Consider the following 22,322-nt stretch of genomic DNA (forward strand, 5'->3'; position numbering starts at 1 on the left):
TGTTTACAACAACTGCCCAAGAAATCTAAATCGGGTTAGGAGGGAAACCAGGACATCAGGGGGTGAAGGACAGTGAACAGATGGTAGGATCAGGGGATTGGAGGATCCAGTGGGATTGAAGGATTACTGGAATCAGAGCGCTACAGAGAGTGCTGAAAAAATAGGAAGCCGTGGTCAGAGTGAGATCCTTGAAAGTGAAAGTTACAGAAGACTTGCAATTATTAGTAATATTAAATCTAGGCTATCACCAAGCGACTGAGTGACTGAAGTAGGATAGAAATCACTGAAAGAAAGAAATCAATGAACTGAGAGGTCTAAGAACTTGAAGAGAGCAGGCAGTGAACCGTTGCATTAGTTTCCTATTGCTACTGTAGCAAATGACCACAAACTTAGTGGCTTAAAACAATACAGATTTGTTGTCTTACAGTTTTAGCGATTAGAGTCTAAAATCAGTCTCATTAATCTACAGTCAAGGACTCAGCAAGTCCGATTCTCTCCGGAGGCTCAAGGACAGAGCCCCTCCCCTGGCCTTTTCCAGCCTCTAGGGGCTGTCCGCATCCCTTGGCCGTGGTTCCTTCCTCACAACGGTATCACTCCAACCTCTGCCTCTCTCACATCTCCCTCTTCTGACTCAGATACTCCTGCCTCTCTCTCATAAGGACCCTGTGATTACCCTGGATAATCCACCATCCTCCCCCGCCCTCATCTCAAGATTTTTAACTTTTAAGATGTTAATCTTTACATCTGCAGAGTCCCTCTTGTCACTTACACATTCACATGTACTGGAGATGAACACGTGGACATCTCTGGGGGGACACTATTCAGCTACCACACCAGCAATATATTTTTTTCCTCTGTGAAGACTTTCCTGATTCTGGCACTCCCACCCTACCCCAGGCTGAGTTGATTAATATTCCTTCTGGTTCACCATTGCACTTTCTAAGGACATTCCCGTATTAGAGGATATGGCTTCCTTTTTTTTTTTTTTTCGGTACGTGGGCCTCTCACCGCTGTGGCCTCTCCCGTTGCGGAGCACAGGCTCCGGACGCGCAGGCTCAGCGGCCATGGCTCACGGGCCCAGCCGCTCCGCGGCATGTGGGATCTTCCTGGACTGGGGCACGAACCCGTGTCCCCTGCATCGGCAGGCGGACTCTCAACCACTGCGCCACCAGGGAAGCCCAGGATATGGCTTCTTTATTTGAGTATGTGCTATGCTAGGTTCTGGGTTAATCGCTGTTAATACAAATAGGATACAACATTTAAAAAATTCTCGCCAATGTTTGCTTATATGTCTATTTCCCCAGGTAGACGGTGGATCACACCAGGACAGGAACTACTCACGTTCATCTCTCTGTCCTCGGTGCCTGCCATGGCACCTGACGTATAACATGTACTTGGTGGACCTTTTTAAATGGGTAAATGAGCTTTGCGTGCATTTAGTAACAGAAACATCTTCTCTACGTGATCACATGCACATGAAAAGAAACTATTTTCATAATCCTAACCCAGCTTCCTGACAGCACTGAATTAGTATGCCTTAATGATACATATGTATCCTTTTACTAATCTGCAAGCTAATCCCTCAGATGTCTGGAAACAAATGCTAGTCTTCTGAATATTATGTATTTTTAATATTATGTATTTTTGATATCCACCAGCTAACATCTTAATTTAGGAACACTTGGACATCGTAGTTCATAATGGTTATGCCAAGCCTGCTTATTTAGAGAATTTAGATTGGGTCATATCTCCAGGGAAATCACCTGAATTAAAATAGAAAGTATCATCCATCTCTTATTCAGTCACGATTAGAGACTGATAAAAACACATCAGCAATCATATAAAGACTGAATTCCTCAAAAGCAGCCTGGCAAAGTAATAAATAATATCCTGTGCAAAAATCAACGGCAGACACTGCTTAAATTCATATCCTTTTATATGAATATTTTATAATTATTACCTCAAAGAACTAGATGATAACAGATTCCAGTGAAGATTTTGATATCTACAGTTACGTAATGGTGAAATTAGATTCTGGGACACTGAGTCCATTGTAAATCTTCTGCAAATGGAATTTTCAAAGCCTAAATCATTTTTCACCAGACAAGTTGCTTTCTTCGGCTGTGCAATCCTACAACTGCGGGTACATCTTTTGTAGATTATAGAGACCTACATTATAACCCTGTCCTAATGGCTGATCAGCTACTCAATTGGAAAAGCCCCAGAAGAGTTCTGTCATCAGAATTATTTAGATGCTACCCTGATTTATGAACACCAGTCCTTGCCAAACTATTATCCCTGTGAATAGTAGGGGTATCTTCCCTCAGAATGTAGACAGGTTTGTCCATCCCATTTTCAAAAAATACTCATGTTTTAAACTAGTATACCATATATTTCCTCAAAACTCCAGGCCTATTTCTTTTTGACACATTATAGGGTCATCGTATCCAAATTGAGACTTCGTGTAAAGAACAAACATACTTCAGGCAATGGAGAGGCACTGATCACAGTTATTCTGTTTTAGATCAAAACAACTTAAAGCTATTAGTAGCATTATCAGTCATTCATAAGTCCTTGATTCCCTAGACAAAAGCCACCCAGAGACCAAGTCCAGCTGTCCTAATATAGATGCAAGGCACTCATGTTTCTGTGGAGTCTCCTCCTACTGTGAAAATCAGAATGGGTCCAGGTACAACCCTAGAGAAATACATGCATGCGTGAGTAAAGGCACACAGACAATTGTGTTCATTGGGGTATTGTAGGTAACAGCCAAAGTGAAAGAGGGCAGATTCCACTTATCTTTGGGGTAAAGTGGCGACTGGATGGCGCACAGGAGGGCTCCTGGGGTGCCGGCAATGTTTTAATTTTTGATCTGGGGACTGGTTATGCAGGTGTGTTCACTTTTTGGAAATACACTGAACTGTTGTTATTTGTACACATTTCTGTATGTATATTATTCTTCAACAGAAAGGTTGTTTTTTTCCTTTTTTGTTTTTTTAAAGATCAAGAGATTTTCTCAGCTCTCACGAGGTTGATCTTGCTCTTCAAAATGCATTCCACAGGACTAACAGCATGGACTTTTAGGAGAATGACCGAAAAGTAGACTCTCGGGCCCCACCCCAAACCTACTGAACCTGAATCTGGATTTTGACAAGATCCCCAAGTGATTTGAATGCGCACTGAAGCTTGAGGAGCACTGATCTAAAGCATAAAATTACAAATAGAAAAGCTCAGCATGACAGTGTAATGGAAGGAAGCACAGGGTGCTGTGGAAGCCAGAAGAGGCACCCCTCGCCCAGACCAGCTCAGCTGCCCTGCTGAGTTTGCTCCCAAGCTGAGTAATTCTGGGAGGGCCTAATTGCCAGAAATATTGGCTTAGAACCTCAGGTTTGCTCCCTCCCTTATTTACGGTTTAGCACTCTAGTGAAGAGCAGTAATTGGCTAGAATCAATACAAAGGAAGCCTGAGTTTCAGGCCAAGAAAGGGCTGCTGTGATTCTGCAGTTGTTTAAAAAGATAAATGGTCTCTATAGCTAGGGACAAAGAAAAGTAGGACAAGCACAAGGAGAACCTGATAGAGGAGTGCCTCGCAAATAATTAGTGGCTAATTTTAGCCCATCAGCTTACCTATTTTTTCATTATTCAGTAAAACTGAGTTCCAAAGTCGTAAAATTTGACCCTGCAGAGGAGACCCCAAAATAACAGTTAAGATCCAATTATGCTATCTCACGTAATGGACACTAAAAGCGGAGCCTCAGCAGCACCTCAAATGTTGAGTCATTACTTTCCTATTTCTTCTGTTTGTCATTCCTATGATCACCGTTATTGTATTTCTCCAGAGCATTTTCTCTTCTAAAAATGGGATCTTAAAAAATGAATTCCAGGTGTAATGATGTTAAACACCATGGAGAGATGATTTCTTGTCTTTGTATGGCATACTCCCTTTAATTTATACTTGAGTCACAATAAATTGTTTTAATTATAATACTACACTGCTAACTCATTTAGTTTGTGGTCCACTCTGACCCGGAAGCACTTTCTACTACATTTGTGACTCTTCAGCCTTAAGCCTCTTTGAGTCTGTATTTCTGACTCCTCAAGACTTTAACATGCATTTGTCTCTGCTGAGGTTGAAAGCAAGTCTTGGTTTTCAGTACACAGATCTTCTGAATTTTCCATCCTGTTGCCTTCTATTCCTAGTGTTCAAGTTGATAGCATCCCCTCCCTGCAAGCGGGTGCTCTCTTCGAATTTAGTGAATACTTTCAATATCTTTATCTAAATTACTGATAAAGAACTAGCCCCTGAAGTTGTCCTTGAGTTGATAAGGAGCCGCTGATAATCGCTGTTTAGGAATTTTCAGTAGGCTAATAGTATCTCAGCCTCTGGCTTAGCAAATCATGTGACCTAGGATCAACTGCCTTAGTCACATTCCTATGGGGTCCTTCCCTCTAACCCGCCATCCACTCACCCACCACCACATATCCTGCCCCTGAAGCACAAAAGGAAATAACAACATTGGTTTGGCATAATCGTCTTTTAACCAACCCATGCCTTGGCATTAAAAATGTAAGGAAATGAGACCATTTTTTCTGCGTCATAGCCAAGGCACTCCGCAGCAAACCCAGTGTGGTTTCTGAGCAGCATTTAATAAGTGGAACAGGCTGGACCGCCTGATGCCTGGAAACACACACCAGATCAGATATTTGTTAGTAAAAGTGGCAGGAATGATTCAAGATCTGAGGTCGCCAGGGTCTGAGAACAACCGATCAGGAGAACAAGCAGCCACCCTGGATAAAATCTGACCTCCTTCCACAATCCCACTCAGCAGTCAGAACGGACGACAGAAGCAGCCAAAGGAAGCCCCCCAATATATTTTTTTTTAATCTAAAACAGAAATGCAGACAATCATCAAGCAAAGACAACTACATACTGTGTAACAGGAAAACATACGTTGGTCTGTGTTAAATTATAACTTAACCATGCACAGGCAGGCCCCATAGAAGTCTACTACTTTGCTTTAACTTGTCCTGGTAATTTACTTTTTGGATAAAATCCCTGCCGTTTTCATGCGACTCCCTGCAGGACTATTTTCACTCACTGGCATCACCTCCTTTTCAAGAAGTAAACCTCATTCTTCTTCTCCATGTTCTAACTTGACCGTAACATATGCAGAGTTTGTTCAGGGTCAAATATCTGCTTTTTGCGTATCAGGTTCTTTTACAGTGTCAGAACCATTGTTTCAGTTGTAACCAGCTAGACGGTAAGGACTGTGTGTGTGTGTGTGTGTGTGTGTGTGTGTGTGTGTGTGTGTGTGTAATAGATTCTTTTCTTAATACAAGTATTCCTCATCCTGTGGCAAAAGGGAAAAGTCTGCCAGCTTTTAGCATTAGGAAATAAATAAAGCAGGGAATTAAATCCCTAGTAATGGCCTGAAAACTCGTGATTTCAGGATTTTAAAATTCCTTCTTCATTATATTCAGTGGATTGAAACTGCTATGCTAAAATGTGACAGGGGATGGCAGGCACTCCTCCTGCTGGCTGAAAGAGCTGCAGAGGGGCAGGTGCTCAGGACCACCTGGTTACAGCTGTGATGCCCCCACTGGCACCAGTGCAACTGCTTCTAGACCAGTTCCAGAGGTCCCGACCCTTAATCACTTGCTTCTCTTCCAATGACCTGACAAATGCCTGGGAACCAAGTCTCTAATTCAGAAGGCTCCCCAACTCCTAGACCCCCTTCTCTCTCCCTTATTCTCTCATATGGCTTCACCAGACCTCAGTCCCACTGGGTCAAAGGCCTAATGTCCTCCCTGCTCTGACCGACACCCTTCTACTTGACTCTGTGTTCTAAGCTATCTTCCCTTGACTCCATCTCCTCCAGAACTCATCTCCCCCAAATAGGGTTCATGATACAGAATCTCACTTTATAACCAACTTAGCTGGTATGTCTACTTTTTCAAATTGAGCACCACATGCAATCTGGGATCTAAGTCACTTTTGACACCCACAGCTGATAAATGGTTACCCCTAGAGAGGGGGATTTTTGTTTGTTTGTTTGTTTTTGTTTTGTGGTACGCGGACCTCTCACTGTTGTGGCCCCTCCCGCTGCGGAGCACAGGCTCCGGACACACAGGCTCAGCGGCCATGGCTCACGGTCCCAGCCGCTCCACTCCATGTGGGATCTTCCCGGACCGGGGCACGAACCCGTGTCCCCTGCATCAGCAGGCGGACTCTCAACCACTGCACCACCAGGGAAGCCCGGGGGGATTTTTTTTTATAGATTTTTTAAATTAATTAATTAATTTATTTATGGCTGCCTTGGGTCTTCGTTGCTGCACGCGGGCTTTCTCTAGCTGCAGTAGGCAGGGGCTACTCTTCGTTGCGGTGTGCAGGCTTCTCATTGTGGTGGCTTCTCTTGTTGTGCAGCACGGGCTCTAAGCGTGCGGGCTCAGTAGTTGGGCACGTGGGCTCCAGAGTGCAGGCTCAGTAGTTGTGACACACAGGCCTAGTTGCTCTGCGGCATGTGGGATCTTCCCGGACCAGGGCTCGAACCTGTGTCCCCTGCATTGGCAGGCCGATTCTTAACCACTGAGCCACCAGGGAAGCCCCAGAGAGGGGAATTTTTAGTGCCACAGCAGAACCACTAAATTCCTCTGTGTCTCATGATGTATTTGTCCTTGAAGAATTCATTCATTGATTCATACATACATATATTCATGTATTTAATCACTTATTTAAAATGCATTTGTTAAACATGTGCCATGTGCCAAGCAAGGAAGAGAGAAACAACATAATATCGTTCCCTTCAAGAAGCTCATAATCTAGTAGCCAGATAAATAAAGATAATTATGGCTCTAAAACAGTAAGAAAAAATCAGTAAACGTGGAATGCAAAAGGTCTTTTGAGAGCTCTGAGAAGAGGTATCTTAACCAGCTAAGAGGGATTAGGGAAGACTTTTTGGACAAGTCTGGGGTATGATCCAATTTATTGCTTGCTGGGAGGTAAATGTAGAAGTAAGGCAGCAAGTGAAACCGAATTACATTTCATAAAATCAAACTGTAGGCCCATAAAGCTTCAGCCAACATATAAAAAAATTTATATCATGTCTTTGACCAAATACATCCCGTCTTTAGCAGGCAGTTTCTCGCTGTGAGCACAGTTAGATACGTACAAAGATGGTTTAGTTTGAGGTACTCATTAAGTCCTTGGACAATGTTTTGAGGATTCCAGGTCCACTTTCTCTGCCCCTGGCTCGTTAACAGTTTTCATAATAGATCTTCAGAGGGACCAACATACAGGAAACTCCACTGTTTCTGAAAGATGACCTCTAAAAAAAGGTGAACACAGACTTAAAGAAGGTTTGCATTTGATTCTGCTCACAGAATAGCAGCCAGGATCTTTCATATTTAAAAAGGCCTTAAAAAGAATCAGCCGTCCATATGTATACACGCTACAGTGCTGATCTCCTTAGGCCTGCTGCTTCCTGCAAATAGAAAGAGAAGAAAATAAAACAGCTTCCAGTCAAAATGAGATCAACTCATCTGACCCACAAAAAAAAAAAAAAAAAAAATCCAATTACTTTACAATAAGACAATTACAGCAATTCCCATGGAATAAGCTAGCTTGGGCTTTTAACTAATCCTGGATAAAGCTTGGAGGCCAAGTTGATTTTAAATAGTGATCTAAACATTTACATGTTTATTTGAAGTTTGGCTCTCTTAAATTCATAAGAAAGGTCTCCATTATTTCTTAGTGAAAAATTCTTCTCATATTGATATTTTCCAAACTTTTGTCATTACCAAGCCCCCAGAAGACAGCAAGATTGTCTTATATTTTGTATACTTTGTATCCCCATGTGTAACAATTAGAAAATAGGAAGAATTTAATGAATGTTTATGAATAAATTAAAAAACCCAAATTTGGGAGGACTTCCCTGGAGGTCCAGTGGTTAAGGCTCCACGCTTCCAATGCAGTGGCTGCGGGTTTAATCCCTGGTCAGGGAACTAAGATTCCACAAGCTGCGCAGCATGGCCAAAAGATTGAAAAAACAAAAAACATTTGGAGACAGGATGAATAGATAGGAAGGAAATAATACAATCTCTGTTCCCACAGTGGAGTGAATCCTGCACCCCTAGACTAGCTACAACCATCTTAACCCAGAACATAAGAACAAGTACTAATCCCTTTCAGAATGTCAATATTTCAAATTATGTTTATTTGCTGGATAGGGTCTCTGTTTATGTTTTTCCCAATGTTATGCAGCTGTGTTTGTCTGCCCTTTGACGTATTTGTCCATCCTGATGGAAAGCTTAGACAAAGTGGAAATGATGCCTATTTTAATGGCTTCATGGCACTTAAGTGGGTACTTAAAGATGCTATTCTGAATGGAGCCTTTGGGAGACCCTAATGAGTGACACCATTCTAAATGAACTGAAATACCAAAAGAACAGCCTCTCTCTCTGGAAGAAGAATACTGAATGACATCACTGTGTTTTCAAAGCACAACACCATCATTTAGAAAACATTCCTCGTTACTTTGCAAGTCTCTCCCTCTGTGCCCCAGTGCCCATTTCCCTAAAGGGGCATGTCTGGAGTGAGCAGAGGAAGGGAAGATAGAAATGAAGGAGCCACTGTTTTGTTGCTTCTTCCTTAGGCCGAGGTGCCCTACATACATATAAATGGCCAGCATATAAAAGGCACCCTTATCCATATTTCTACCCATCACCTCCAACAAACTTCCCAGCAGTGATACTCAGGCTGGGGCATCAGGAGAATTTCCAGTTCACTCAGGCTTCTGCCTTGATATAAACCAGCACCATAGAAAGATGTGATCACAGAGCTGGGAGCACTTATTATATCCACAACATCCCCAGCTCCTCCCCCAGAGACTCTGATCCCCTGGGTCTGGGATAGGAGAGCACAGGCTCTGTAGTTGTGGCGCACGGGCTTAGTTGCTCCGCGGCATGTGGGATCTTCCCGGACCAGGGCTCGAACCCGTGTCCCCTGCATTGGCAGGCGGATTCTTAACCACTGCACCACCAGGGAAGCCCACCACTTAATTTTATAGATGATGAGATTGAGGATAGAAAGTTGCGATGACTTGGCCAAGGTCACACAGCAAATCTGTGTTTAAGCCTAGGTTAGGCCACAAGGAGCTGCTTTTTTTCCTTCTTTTTTTTACTTCATCCCCAGGCTGATCTTCAGGAAGCACATGAAGCAGTGCTGGCACATGTCATCTGGTGGTTTATTCCCACATGAGTGGCTGCATGAGACAGACTACTTCCATGGGTAGTATCTGCCTCCAGGCTGTGCCTAATTAAAGGTTATAAAAACCAGTCTGCCAAGTGCAGAGGGATTTGCAGGAAACAGCAGAAAAAGGAGTAGAGAAACAATTAGATGAATGTTGACAATAGAAAAAAAGGATTCTTTAACATATTTCAATGTCTATGTTATAATTCTTATTCTAACAAAATGAACTTTAAGCAGGAGAGGTTCTGTACATTTTCAAAGGCAATTTTTTTTGTGTGTGTGTGCGGTACGTGGGCCTCTCACTGTTGCAGCCTCTCCCGTTGCGGAACACGGGCTCCAGACGCGCAGGCTCAGCAGCCATGACTCACGGGCCCAGCCGCTCCACGCCATGTGGGATCTTCCCGGACCGGGGCACGAACCCGTGTCCCCTGCATCGGCAGGCGGACTCTCAACCACTGCGTCAAAGGCAATTTTTTCTGACAGCATTCTCAAACAATTTAAAGTGACTGCCTGTTTATTATTGAAGATCTGTATAATACAGCAAAAAATTCAAAACACGATTTAAAGAAGACCAACACTAGGCAAGGTCATAGAGACAGCAAGTGTGCTCCGACTTCCCCATCCTGCTCTGGTTACCCTTCCGATACCACAGTGGCAACTGCTCAGCCCCACTGTGGTTAATGCCCTCCTGCTCCCAGTCTCCCCATCTTCATCAGTTCAATACTCATTTTTCTGTATGTTTTCAGCCTCCTTACTCTCGTCTTCCTTTCTTTCCTGAGGGATGGCTCCAAACCCTACATCAGGTTTCTACATTCCCCTTCCCTCCACTCTCAGATGCTTCCTCCTCTGTCTCTCTCGCCAGCTCTTCTCATCTGCCTGATCTAAAATGGGCCCCAACACATATATAAACAATGGAACACTACTCAGCCATAAAAAGAAACGAAACTGAGTTATTTGTAGTGAGGTGGATGGACCTAGAGTCTGTCATACAGAGGGAAGTAAGTCAGAAAGAGAAAAACAAATACCGTATGCTAACACATATATATGGAATCTAAGAAAAAAAAAAGTCATGAAGAACCTAGGAGCAAGACGAGAATAAAGACAGACCTACTAGAGAATGGACCTGACAATACGGGGAGGGGGAAGGGTAAGATGGGACAAAGTGAGAGAGGGGCATGGACATATATACACTACCAAACGTAAAATAGATAGCTAGTGGGAAGCAGCCGCATGGCACAGGGAGATCAGCTCGGTGCTTTGTGACCGCCTGGAGGGGTGGGATAGGGAGGGTGGGAGGGAGGGAGACGCAAGAGGGAAGAGATATGGGGACATATGTATATGTATAACTGATTCACTTTGTTATAAAGCAGAAACTAACACACCATTGTAAAGCAATTATACTCCAATAAAGATGTTAAAAAAATAAAAAATAAAATAAAATAAAATGGGCCCCAATACTGAGGTCTCTCTCCCCTTGACTCTGTATATTGAACATATCCCTTGAGCGATTCATCCACTTTAAGGCTTCAGTTTCCACCTACAGACTTAAAGACTCCCAAATCTGGGTCTTAGCCCAGATAGCTCTCCCAAGCTCCAGACACATATTTCCAACCATCTGGACACTCCACCTGGATGTCCTGCAGGCACCTGAAGCATACATAGCACGTTCAAATCAAACATGTTATCCTCCGGCCAATGCTGCTCTCACCCACGTCTCTATCCTAGTGAATTGTGTCTCCAGCATTAGACACGCCTGAGTCATCTCAGATTCCTCCCTCACCCTCATCCAAATAAATCTACTCCACACATTCTGGTAGTCTCTCTCAGGAGTGTTTCTTGAGCACAGCCAAGCCACACTTCCTAGTGTCACCACCCTGGTCATCTTGGAAAAGAGTCTCTGAACTGGTTTCCCTACCCCCGGCCTCTCCTTGCTCAGCTCCATTCTGCACTGTTTGCAGAGTTACTGATTGTCTCTTTTGTGTGGTTCTCCTTTCCTGTAACGTAACGTTGGGAATTCTTAAAATGGCATAAATGGAGACTTCCCTGGTGGCACAGTGGTTAAGAATCCGCCTGTCAATGCAAGGGACACGGGTTCGAGCCCTGGTCCGGGAAGATCCCACGTGCCATGGAGCAACTAAGCCTGTGCGCCACAACTACTGAGCCTGTGCTCTAGAGCCTGCGAGCTGCAACTACCGAGCCCACGTGCCACAACAACTGAAGTCCACACGCCTAGAGCCCATGCTCCGCAACAAGAGAAGGCCCTGCTCACCACAACTAGAGAAAGCCTGCGTGCAGCAACGAAGACCCAATGCAGCCAAAAACAAATTTTTTTAAGAAAAAAATGGCATACATGTTCCTTCAGCCTAGCTTTCCTTTTCGTTCTGGCTAATCTCTCATCACTCCCCCAGAAATGCACCCCTTTGCCAAATGAATTTACAATTTCCCAAACACCCCAGGCTCACCAGTGATTTTGTGCTTCTACGTACACTATTCTCTGAGCCTGGATTCCCCCAACCCTGCTTCCTCTTTCATTGTCCTACTTGTCCATTGTATCTCAGTTTAAAAAGCACCTCCTCTGAAAAATTTCCTCCAGTACATTGGGCATGATGGCTTGTTCTGCCTTCCTGGATCCTGCACTGTTTTGTTTGAGTTTCAATTTCTCTGTTGATGCATTTGGAGTCTTTACTTAACTGTAGTTAAGGTGCTTAAGGGCAGCATTATGTTTTATCTACTTTGGCATCTTCCTCATGTAGCACATAGACGTTGCTCAGTAAATGGTGGAGGAATTTGTTACTGAAAGCAGGTATTTCTAATTAAAAACATTTTTTAACAGCTTTATTGAGATATAATTCACACATCATACAATTACCCTTGTAAAATATACAATTCCATGGTTTTTAGTAAGTTCACAGGGTTGTGAAACAATCATAACAATCTAATTTTAGAACTTTTTTGTTCCCCCAGAAAGAAAACCCATACCCTTTAGCTATCACTTCCCCAACCCCCCAGTACCCTGACCCAGTCCTAGGCAACCACTTGTCTACTTTCTTTCTATGTAGATTTGCCTAGCCTTGATGTTTCATATAAATGGAATCATACAATATATGGTCTTTTGTGACTGGTTCCTTTCACTTAGCAGAACCTTTTCGAGACTCACTAAGGTTGTAGCATGTACCACTATTTCATTCCTTTTTACAGGCTGAGCAATAGTCCACTGTAAGGCTATACCACACTTTGTTTATCCATTCATTTGTTGATGGCCGTTTGAGTTTTTTTCACTTTTTGGCTATTATGAATAACATTGTTTTTAACATTCATGTACAGGTTTTTGTGTTTTCATTTCTCTTAAGTATATACTTAGGAGTGGAATTGCTGGGTCATATGGGAACTCTACATTTAACTTTTTAAGAACCTGCCAAAATGTTTCCAAAGCAGTTGCACTATTTTATTTGCCAACCAGCAATTAACGAGTGTTCCACTTTCTTCAGATCCTCACTGACACTTGGTATTGTCCATCTTTTTTATTATAGCCATCCTGGTGGTTATGAGGTGATATCTCATTTTGCATTTCTCTAATAACTAATAATTTTTAGCACCTTTTCTTGTGCTTTTTTTTTTAGCCATTTGCATATCCTCTTTGGAGAAATATCTATTCAACTCCTTTGCCCATTTCCAAATTAGGCTATTTGTCTTTTTATTGTTGAGATGTAAGTGTTCTTTATATATTCTAACCTAAGTTTCTTATCAATTATATGATTTGCCAAAGTTTCCTCCCACTCTATGGGTTATCATTTTCACTTTCTTTTTATTGGAGTATAGTTGCCTTTTTCACTTTCTTAATGGCATCCTTTAAAGCACAAAAGTTTTTAATTTTGATCAAGTCCAATTTATATATTTTTTTCGTTTGTCACTTATGTTTTGGTACCATATCTAAGAAGTTATTGCCTAACCCATAAAAATTTACCCTTATGTTTTCTTCTAAGAGTTGTATAGTGTTAGGTCTTACATTTATGTCTGTGATCCATTTTGAGTTAATTTTTGTAAATGGTTTAAAGCAGGGGTCCAACTTCATTTTTTCGCATGTGAATATCCAGTTGTCCCACCACCATTAGTTAAAAAGACTATTCTTTTCCCATTGAATCATCCCAGCACTCTTGAAAATCAACTAAATGTAAAGGTTTATTTGTTGACTCTCAATCTTATTCCATTGAGCTATATGTCTATTCTCATGCCGAAACTTTTAATCTTTAATTTAATTTGAAAGACCTCATCCCTGTCAATAATTACGTTGGAGGCAATATAGTTTGAAGCTCAGAAGGGCCCCTAAAATTACACTAAGCTCAAGATCCTGAGATAACACTTGCCCTAGAGGAAAGCAATGCGCTTTAGCTGCCGAAGGTCTATTCTTGGACTCTTTTTAGGAGAGGGAATCATGCATGGGTCAACATTCTTGGGAACTGGCTGTCCTGCTCAGCAGACTTCCTCTCTCCAGGTGGTCTCACTGAAAACGTCCATTCTTCTTTTGCTTCAAAATAAGCCCCACCCTGTCCCAATCTTACTGTCTCCCTTATCCCAAGATCCATATTTTGAGTTTCCCAGGATATTAGGTATAGTTTTTAGTAATGTGTAATTCATTTTCTCAGCATATATTTAATGAGCATCTGCTGTGTGCCAGACATAGTTCTTGACTCAGAGAATAACAGTAGTAAACAGAACTCATTACTCTCAAAGAACTTACATTTTAGAGGCACAAAGAAGCAAAATCAAGTAATCAAATAAATAAAGTAATTCCAGATAAATGCAATGAAGAAAATAGAAGTAAGGGCTTCCCTGGTGGCACAGTGGTTGAGAATCTGCCTGCCAATGCAGGGGACACGGGTTCGAGCCCCGGTCTGGGAAGATCCCACATGCCACGGAGCAACTAGGCCCGTGAGCCACAACTACTGAGCCTGCGCGTCTGGAGCCTGTGCTCCGCAACAAGAGAGGCCGCTTCAGTGAGAGAGGCCCGCGCACCACGATGAAGAGTGGCCCCCACTCGCCGCAACTAGAGAAAGCCCTCGCACAGAAACGAAGGCCCAACACAGCCAAAAATTAATTAATTAATTTTTAAAAAATAGAGGTAATAAGATTGCATGGGCTTCCCTGGTGGCGCAGTGGTTGAGAGTCCGCCTGCCGATGCAGGGGACACGGGTTCGTGCCCCGGTCTGGGAAGATCCCACGTGCCGTGGAGCGGCTGGGCCCGTGAGCCATGGCCCCTGAGCCTGCACGTCCGGAACCTGTGCTCCGCAACGGGAGAGGCCACAACAGTGAGAGGCCCATGTACCGCCAAAAAAAAAAAAAAAAAAAAAAAAGAGGTAATAAGATTGCAAATGAAAGCGGGACCTTATTTAAATAGACTGGTCTAAGGGAGCTCCCCAAGGAGGTGGTATTTGAGCACAGTCCTCAGTGTTGATAGGTGAGCTATGTGAAGATCTAAGAGGAAAGTAATCCAGTCAGAGGTAACAGCAAGTACAAGGGCTCCAGTAGGGTATGTGGAACAGTGAGAAAGCAAATGTGGCTGGAGCAGAGTGAACAAGCAAGAAAGGGGTAGAAGGTAGAGGTCAAAGAAGAAGCCGAAGGCAAGATCGTGCAGGTCTTCATAGATTAAAATCAGGAGTTTAGATTTTATTTTCAATATGAGGGAAAATGCTTGGAGAGTTTTAGCAAGGGACTGATGTGATCTAATTTACACTTTAAAAAGATTACTCTACTAGAAGAAAGAGATGAAAATCTTTGTGACCTTGAGTTAGGCAAAGATTTCTTAGATACAACACACAAAAGCTTGATCCATGAAAGAAGATATTAAAAAATTGGGCTTCATTAAAATTAAGGAGTTCTGCTCTCTGAGAAACACTGTTTAGTGGATTAAAAACAGGGCACAACTAGTCCAGTATGTAAGGAGCTTGGAAGTTGCTACTCCATCTTAACAAGCAGACAGCTGACAAACTGAAAAATCAACCACTCTTCTTGGATCCCTAAGAGCAGTGAGGTCACAAGGCAAGCTGCTACCCCAAAATTGAAGAAACAGGCAGGTAAATATAGAGAATCACAATTTGCCAGAGCAGAAACCCACAAGCAAAAACCTCCATGGGAACCAGTGCTGGGGTAGAGAAACCTGAACTGTAATTGACAAATTATTATAGGCTCAGTGTGAACAACTCTGAGACATAAAAGCTCCAGGAAGACCCTATCATAGGGAGGCCTCCACATTTTTGTGAGTTTTGTGTCTAGGAACTCAACTGTGTGCTCAAGTGCGTATCACAGAAAAATTCCCTTGTGCTTCTGGCCTGGGGACGAGAAAATGAACCATTTTGAAACACACCGGATCATTCTGCTCTTCTTAACAAGGTCTGTCCTCAGGAGAAACTATTTAACTAGAGCCTACCCTGTTAAGGTTTTATTAGAGCCTAACTGACCTTGGGGAAGGGAAATACTTAATTCCAGCCCACTCTAGCCATCCTGTCCCACCTAAGGCAGGGTTGCAGCAGAAAGGGTGGGGGATGGAGTTCAGGAATTAATAAGCACTTGTGACGTTCACAGTCCAGAAGCATAGGTTCACTAAAAGCCTGAGACCTAATCATAGGACTATAGAACGCTTCCCCTCCCCCACACCTTACCACATTACTAAAGGCCTATTTAGAGTACTTCCTTTTACCTAGTACATCATGTCCAGCTATCAAGAAAAAAATGACAAGGCATAATAAGAGGCAAAAAACAGAGTTTGGTGAGATAGAGCAAGTATCAGAACCAGACTCAGATACGGCAGGGATGTTGGAATTATTAGACCAGCAATTATAGCAACTATGATTAATATGCTAAGGAATCTAATGATAAATTTGACAGTCTATAAGAATAGATGGGCAAAGTAAGCAGAGAGATGGAAATTATATGAAAGAACCAAAAAGAAATGCTAGAGATTAAAATAAACACTGTAACAGAAAGGAAGAATGCCTTTGATGGGCTTATTAGTAGACTAGACACTGCTGAGGAAAAAAAGAAATCTCTGAATTTGAAGATATCTCAATAGAAAGCAGTGCTTAGTGGGAAAACACTGAATGCATATAGTAGAACAGAAGAAAGATCTAAAATCATAATCTAAGCTTCCACGTTAGAAAATTAGAAAAAAAAAGAGGAAATTAAATTCAAAGTAAGCAGACCTCATGGATATTGAAAGGATAATAAAGGAATACTATGAACAACTCTATGCCCACAAATTTCATAATCTAGATGAAATGGATTATTTCCTTGAAGGACACATCTGCCAAAACTCACACAAGAAGAAATAAACAGTCCAAGTAGACCTGTATCTTTCAAAGATCTTGAATCAATAATTAATAGCTTTCCAAAACAGAAAGTGCGAGACCCAGATGGATTCACTGGTGAATTCTGCTAAACATGTAAGGAAGAAATTATACCAATTCACTACAGTTTATTTCAGAAGAAAAAAGCAGAGGAAATACTTCCTAACTCATTCTATGAGGCCAGCATTTCCTGAATACCAAAAACAGATAAAAATTACAAGAAAAGAAAATTACAAACCATTATCTCTCATGCAATAGAGGCAAAAATCATCAACAAAATATTAACACATTGAATTCAACATTGCATAAAAAGAATGATATACCATGACCAAGTGTGATTTATCCTAGTTATGCAAGACTGGTTCAACATTTGAAAATCCATTAATGTAATCCATCACATCAACAGGCTAAAGAAGAAAAAACATGTGATCATATCAATAGATGCAGAAAAAATATTTGACAAAATCCAGCAATCATTCATGATAAAAACTCTCAGTAAACTTGAAATAGAGGGAAACTTCCCCAACTTGATAAAGAATATCTACAAAAAAACCCAAAATAAAAACAAAAAGACTTACAGATAACATCATACTTAATAATGAAAAGCTTGAGGCTTTTCCATTAAGATCAGGAACAAGGCAAAGATGTCCCCTCTCACCCCTCCTTTTCAACATTATACCATATGTGTTAGTTAATGCAATAGGACAAGAAAAGAAAAGAAAGGTGTACCAATTGGGAAGGAAGACATAAAACTATCTTCTTTTACAGGTGACATGATTATGCACGTAAAAAATCCAAAAGAATTGACAAAAAACTCCTGGAACTAATAAGCAATTATAGCAAGGTTGTAGGATATAAGGTTAATACAGGACAGTTGATTGCTTTCCTAATATACCAGTCATGAACGAATGGAACTTGAAGTTAAAAACATAATATTATTTACATTAGCACCAACCCCCCAAATTAGATACTTAGGTATAAATCTAACAAACTATGTATAAGATCTATATAAAGAAAACTACAAAACTCTGATGAAAGGTATCAAAGAAAAACCAAATAAGCTGAGATACATCCCATATTTATGGACAGAAAGGCCCAATATTGTCAAGATATCAGTTCTTCCCAACTTGATTTATAGATTCAAAGCAATCCCAATCAAAATCACAGCAAGTTGTATGAATATCAACAAACTGACTCTAAAGTCTATATGGAAAGGCAAAACACCCAGAAGAGCCAACACAATATTGAAGAAGGACAAAGTTGGGGGACTGACACTACCCAACTTTAAGACTTACTATAAAGCTGCAGTAATCAAGACAGTGTGGTATTGATGAAAGAATAGACAAATAGATCAATTGAACAAAATACAGAGCTCAGAAGTAGACCCACATAAATATAGTCAACTGATCTTTGACAAAAGAGCAAAAGAAATGCAATGGAGAATAATCTTTTCAACAAATGATGCTGAAACAACTGGCCATCCACTTGCAAAAAATAAATCTGGACACAGATCTTACACCCTTTACAAAAATAACTTTAAAAGGATCACAGACCTAAATGTAAAATGCAAAACCATAAAACTCCTAGAAGACAACATAGGAGAAAACCTAGCCTTGGATATGGCAATGACTTTTAACATACAACACCAAAGGCATGATCTATGAAAGAAAAAATTGATAAGCTGGACTTCATCAACATTAAGAAACTTCTGCTCTGCAAAGACAATGTCAAAAGAATGAGAAGAAAAGTCACACACTGGGAGAAAATACTTGCAAAAGGCACATCTGATAAAAGACTGTTATTCAAAATATACAAAGAACTCTTAAAACTTAACAATAAGAAAACAACAACTCAAAAAATAGTCCAAAGACCTTAACAGATAACTCACCAAAGAATATAACAGATGGTGAGTAAGCACATGAAAAGATGTTTTGCATCACATGTCATCAGGGAAATGCAAGTGAAAACAACAACGCCATACCACTACACACCTATTAGAGTAGTCAAATCTAGAACACTGAAAACACCAAATGCTGGTGAGGATGTGGGGCAAAAGGAACTCTCATTCATTGTTGGTGGGAATGCAAAATGGTACAGCCACTTTGGAAGACAGTTTAGCAGTTTCTTACAAACTTATGGGCACACAAAAACCTGCACATGGATGTTTATAGTAGTTGTATTCAAATTGTCAAAATTTGGAAGCAACCAAGATGTCCTTCAGTGAGCGAATGGATAAACAGTGGTAAATTCATTCAATGCATTATTATTCAGCACTAAAAAGAAATGAGCTATCAAGCCATGAATAGACATGAGAAAATCTTAAATGTGTATTACAAAGTAAAAGAAGCCAATTAGAAAAGGCTATATCTTGTATGATTCCAACTACATGACAATTCTAGAAAAGGCAAATGGAGACAGTGGTGGCCCAGGGTTAGGGGAGAGGAATGACTAGGCAGAGCACTATTTTTAGCACTATTCTATATGATACTATAAAGATGGACACATGTCATTACACATTTGTCCAAACCCATAGAATGTAAAACACTGAGTGTACCCTAATGTAAACTATGGACTTTGGATGATTATGATGTGTCAGAGTAGGTTCATCAATTGTAACAAATGTTCCACTCTGGTGGAGGATGTTGATAATAGGATAGGCTGTGCATGTGGAGGGGCTAGGAGTATATGGGAAATCTCTGTACTTTCTGCTCAATTTTGCTGTGAACCTAAAACTAACCTAAAAAATCCTAACCCTAAAAACTCCAACAAAGTACTTCTATTCAGACTATTTTTAAAAACTTTCTGAACTCAACAGCTAGAAAACAATCTAATTAGAAAACAGCAAGGGAATTCCTTGGCAGTCCGGTGGACTGTACTCTGTACTTTCACTGCCAAGGGCCTGAGTTCGATCCCTGGTGAGGGAATTAAGATCCTGCAAGTCGTGCATGGTGCAGACAAAAAAAAAAAAAAAAAAAGCAAAAGATTTGGACTCTTCAGTAAAGAGGGTATACGGATGGCAAGTAAGCACATGAAAAGATGTTTAATATCTTTAGCTATAAGGGAAATGCAAATTAAAACCACAATAGAGAGTTTGGGTCTTTTGAGGATGAGCTGCCTATTCTCCATCCTTGGTGCCCTGCAGTAAACGCTGTACTTTCCCTCACCACATCCCAGTGTCAGTAAATTGGCTTTGCTGGGAGGCTGGCGAGGGGATACAAGTTCGATTCGTTAGAAAGAGTCTATATTCAGGAGGAAGTAATCCCAGAAGAGGAAAACAGGCAAATCAAGATGTGTAGCTCTGTGGCTGCCAAGTTGTGGTTTTTGACAGATCTTTGAATCAGTGAAGACTATCCCCCAAAAGAGATCTTACGAGCATTAAAGGCCAAATGTTGTGAGGAGGAACTGGACTTTAGGGCTGTGGTGATAGATGAGGTGGTGCTAACAATCGAGCAAGGAAACCTGGGTCTTTGTATCGATGGAGAACTAATTACTGCCTATCCTCAGGTGGTGGTAGTGACAGTACCAACCCCTTGGGTGCAAAGTGATAGTGACGTCACTGTTTTGCGCCATCTAGAGAAGGTGGGAAGCAGGTTGATGAACTGACCTCAAACAATCCTGAACTGTGTTAATAAGTTCTGGATGTTTCAAGAATTGGCAGGTCATGGTGTTCCTCTGCCAGATACTTTCTCTTACGGTGGTCATGAAAATTTTGCTAAAATGATTGATGAAGCAGAAGTACTGGCGTTCCCAAAGGTGGTGAAGAATACACGGGGTCATAGAGGCAAAACAGTTTTCTTGGCTCGCGATAAGCACCCTTTGGCTAATCTAAGCCATCTTATTCGCCATGAAGCTCCATACTTATTTCAGAAGTATGTTAAAGAGTCTCATGGAAGGGATGTACGTGTCATTGTCGTGGGATGTCGTGTGGTTGGCACAATGTTACGCTGTTCAACAGATGGGAGGATGCAAAGAAACTGCTCACTAGGTGGTGTTGGGATGATGTGCTCATTGAGTGAACAAGGGAAGCAGCTAGCTATGCAGGTGTCTAACATCCTGGGATCGGATGTGTGTAGCATTGACCTGTTGATGAAAGACGACAGCTCCTTCTGTGTCTGCGAGGCCAATGCAAATGTAGGTTTCATTGCCTTTGATAAGGCGTGTAATCTAGATGTAGCTGGTATCATAGCGGACTATGCCGCCTCCCTTCTGCCCTCTGGCCGGCTCACCCGGCGTATGTCCCTGCTCTCCGTGGTGTCCACGGCCAGTGAGACTAGTGAGCCGGAGTTGGATCTCCCAGCCAATACTTCTGTCGACAACATGAGCGCAAGTTCCAGCTCTGTTGACAGCGATCCTGAAACCACGGAACGAGAGCTGCTCACCAAGCTCGCAGGGGGAGCTTCAACGGAAACCAACTGCTAGCCAATGAAATCAGACTCCTGGTGGAGTGATTCCACCAGTAAATAATTAACCAGCAAAACCCTTGTAAAACTTTCTTTTTCCTTTTTTTCTTTTTCTTTCTTTCTTTTCTTTTTTAAACCAACTTGCAATGCTGTTCATGGAGAACGCTTAGGAAGATGAGAGAAAATTGAGTAGGATTAGTTAGGAGAAAAGAAGGAGGAGATAGATGAGACGTTTGCTACAAAGATGTTACTGATTTTGATTTACAAATCCTGCAGATAGAGAGGCAGAAGAGGTGAGATACAGAAAAATGTCAGGCTCTCATAGTTGCCCTTTTAAATTACTCAAAAATGTGTAGGCTCTCAGGACATGAAGAACATAATTTTTTTCATGGTTTTTGTACAGTTGGTACAAATTTCAGAGTAGTGTAACTTCACATTGTGTTGTAATCGGTGACGAAGACATCTATGTAAATTATAATTTTTTCTATATAAATCTGAAAATTCAGCCTATACACTATTATCTAGGAGCTTTATGTTCATAATTATGAAATCTTGAGGGGCTCTTTTATTGACTTTTACCCCCTTAATTTGGGTGGGAGGGCAACGTGAATGTGACCCAATAAAGGTTTTTTTAATGATAAAATTGGCATGTTTGCATGATAAAAGGGAAATGAACAGTATTGCAATGCCTGGCACACAAAATAACATTTACTCCATTGTAGATAAAATTGCACTAGTTAAAAATATGTGCATTGACTTGTATTTGTTAGTATTTTAGCCTTTTTTGAAAGATACATGCTCTGTTAATGTTGCTTTTTTTTAAAATACATGTGAGTATTAACATTCCCTGATCTATGCCTGCATCCTTAACAATGGCCAAAGTGAAGAAAATGCTACCTTTTTTGTTAACAAGACACTGACTTGAAACATGTGCATTTAAAACCTTTTATTTTTTTCCTTTTTCTTTTGGTGGTTGGGCATTTAAAGAATAAGGACAAGGAAAAATATTTTTGGGGGGCAAATGAAGGGTCTATAAATTCCTAAGTATGAAGTTGAAGTGATTTCTAATACCAGTGTTATATATCTGCATTTTTCACATTTTAGGACAGTGTCTGTGTGTGCGTGCGTGTGCGTGTATGTGCACACGCATGCACGCTTGCATGTTTATGTACTTTGCATTTTGTTTATACCAACCAATCAAAAAGGGTAGATTCTAGAAAATGGAGCGTGATGGGAAACAGTTTTTTACCTTAAAAAAAAAACAATTGAGTTGTTTTTATGACTATAATCTACTGGGTAGAGGTACTCACCTAGAGACATGAGGAGAATAGCTGCT

At 41.2% G+C, this 22,322-nt stretch overlaps 1 pseudogene across 1 annotated transcript; it reads left to right on the forward strand.

Annotated features, from left to right (window-relative positions):
- Positions 1-19,874: 19,874 nt before the first annotated feature.
- Positions 19,875-21,276, forward strand: LOC309979115 (beta-citrylglutamate synthase B-like; annotated as a pseudogene). Its single transcript has one exon. The product of its transcript is annotated as a beta-citrylglutamate synthase B-like (transcript).
- Positions 21,277-22,322: the final 1,046 nt, after the last annotated feature.

The sequence above is a fragment of the Leucopleurus acutus genome (assembly GCF_964270905.1).
Source record: "Leucopleurus acutus genome assembly, chromosome: 2".
NCBI lineage: Eukaryota > Metazoa > Chordata > Mammalia > Artiodactyla > Delphinidae > Leucopleurus > Leucopleurus acutus.